Source organism: Macaca nemestrina, chromosome 1 (assembly GCF_043159975.1).
Source record: "Macaca nemestrina isolate mMacNem1 chromosome 1, mMacNem.hap1, whole genome shotgun sequence".
Taxonomy (NCBI): domain Eukaryota; kingdom Metazoa; phylum Chordata; class Mammalia; order Primates; family Cercopithecidae; genus Macaca; species Macaca nemestrina.
Window position 1 is genome coordinate 20,870,761 of NC_092125.1, and position 2,273 is coordinate 20,873,033.

General features: G+C 64.9%; 1 non-coding gene across 1 annotated transcript; it reads left to right on the forward strand.

The window, feature by feature from the left end:
• The first annotated feature begins 2,154 nt into the window (after positions 1–2,154).
• Positions 2,155–2,273, forward strand: LOC139360374 (5S ribosomal RNA). The gene has a single exon (XR_011617709.1). It is a non-coding gene; the product is annotated as a 5S ribosomal RNA (ribosomal RNA).

The following is a 2,273-nucleotide window of genomic DNA, read 5'->3' on the forward strand; positions in this document are numbered from 1 at the left end:
TTTCTTTCTTTCCTTCCTTCTTTCTTTCTTTCCTTCCTTCTTTCTTTCTTTCCTTCTTTCTTTCTGTCTTTCCTTTTTCTTCCAGACAGAGTCTCGCTGTCACCCAGCCTGGAGTGCAGTGGCAAGATCTCGGCTCACTGCAAGCTCCGCCTCCCGGGTTCACGCCATTCTCCTGCCTCAGCCTCCCAAGCAGCTGGGACTACAGGCGCCCGCCACCACGCCCGGCTCATGTTTTGTAGTTTTAGTGGAGACGGGGTTTCACCGTGTTAGCCAGGCTGGTCTGGATCTCCTGACCTCGTGATCCACCCGCCTCGGCCTCCCAAAGTGCTGGCATTACAGGCGTGATCCACCGCGCCCGGCCTGCTGTAGGCTTTTGTGGCTTCCCCTCTCCCTCCCTTGCCCCTACTATCGCCATGCTTCCCAACCTCCCCGGACTCTGCTCCCCCCTTGTCGCCCGCCTACACCCCCGCCGCAGCCGGGGACCTCCTCCTGGGGGTCCGCCACCAAAGCACCACCGGGCAGCAGCATCCCACCGCTTGCGCCTCGCCGCCGCCCGGCCAGGAGCCCGGCTCCAGCCCTGGAGGGCAGGAGGCCGGACCCCAAAGGCGCAGGCGCGGGTTCCCTGCCGTTCCCGGCGCCTTCCCGCTCCCGGAACGCACAGGCGATTCAATCCATTCACCGGGCGGGCGCCGCCGCAACCTTCCAAACCGGGGGAAGGGGCGGGCAGGGCCAGCGGGTGCCACAGACGCCAGCCGAGACCTCCGCTCCAGAACGCAGGGGCTGCTTTATCCGGGGGAAGGACATTGCTTCGCCAGCAACCAGGAAAACAGTCCCTGTGCACCCGGATTCCCATTGCCACCAACTTCGCGTAAACTCCAGTCCCGAGGACACGCCAGAGACCCAGGCCTCGGGCCCCGTGGGCACGCCCGGTGCCACGGCTCCCGCCAAAAGGGCGGGCGCACTCTGCAAATCAAGGGGCCCACCGCACCGCACCAAGAGCACAGGGAGGTGCCAACACAGGAAGGAGCCTACGAAACCCACCCCCAAAGCAAGCAATTAATCCAAGACAAAACCCGTCTCAGCGCTCCGTTGCTCCTCTCGCATGGACGGCCTGGCCACCCTGTTCTGGCCCAGCCCAAGCCCCCTCCACCCTATCCCGGCCTGCTCAAAAGGGCCCTGCCTACGGGAGCAGGGCGCTCCCTCTCCAAGGCTCTATCGCTCTCGCTCTCTAGCTCCCTGCCCCTCTCTCTTCTGGGTTTGCCCCTGCACCTCGCGCTATTTCTGTCGCCTTTCCTCTGTCTCTCCCTCTCTGTCTGTCTTTCTCGCTCTCTCTGTCCCTCTCTCTATCTCTGCCTCTCTGTCTCTTTCCCTCTCCACCTCCCCTGTCTCTCTCGATCGCTGTCTCTCTCCCTCCCTCGGTTTCAATCTCTCCATCTATCTCTTCCTTGCTCTCCTTCAAGCCGTTTGTGTGTGCACGTATGTGTGTGTGTGTGTGTGTGTGTGTGTGTGTGTCTGTGTCTGTGTCTGAGCGCGCGCGCGTGTGTGGGTTCCCGCGCGCGAGCGCCCGGGTGTGTCTGTGTGTGGGGCTGTGGATTTGCTGCTGGTGGTGGTGGGGTGTTTCTGGGTTTCTCTCAGCCCCTCTCGCCGGGGATCAGGCTGCCGGCTCTAGTGCCAGCCCGGGGCAAAGCAGGGCCATCCCCCAACACCCCAGCCCCCACGCCCTCTTGCCCACCGGCCGGGTCTTGGTCGGGACAAGCCACCGTGGTGGGGGCGTTGTGAGAAAAAGGCCAGGCGCGGCTGGGCCGGCTGTTCGCCCTTGGCCAGCCCTGACGCCTCTGGGGGTGTGGGCCAAGAGGGGGCCTCGCAGGAGCTCCCCAGCGGCCAGGGATCCAAAAGAATACCTCCACGACAGGGCGGAGGACCCGCCGGGGTCCCAGGATCGTGGGCCCTGGGCCCCGACGCCTCGGAGCACTCCCTGTTCCGAGCGGGCCCGACGTGGTGGAAGCTCGGGAGCTCGGCAGCCGGGAGAGGCAGCAGGCGAAGAGGCTCCGGGATCCCGATCCGAGCACGACGACCCCGGGCTGGCGGTGCGGGCTGGAAGCCGGCGGGCATGGCTGGGCCGGGCTCTTGGGGCAGCCAGGCGCCTCTGCCGGCGTCTACGGCCATACCACCCTGAACGCGCCCGATCTCGTCTGATCTCGGAAGCTAAGCAGGGTCGGGCCTGGTTAGTACTTGGATGGGAGACCGCCTGGGAATACCGGGTGCTGTAGGCT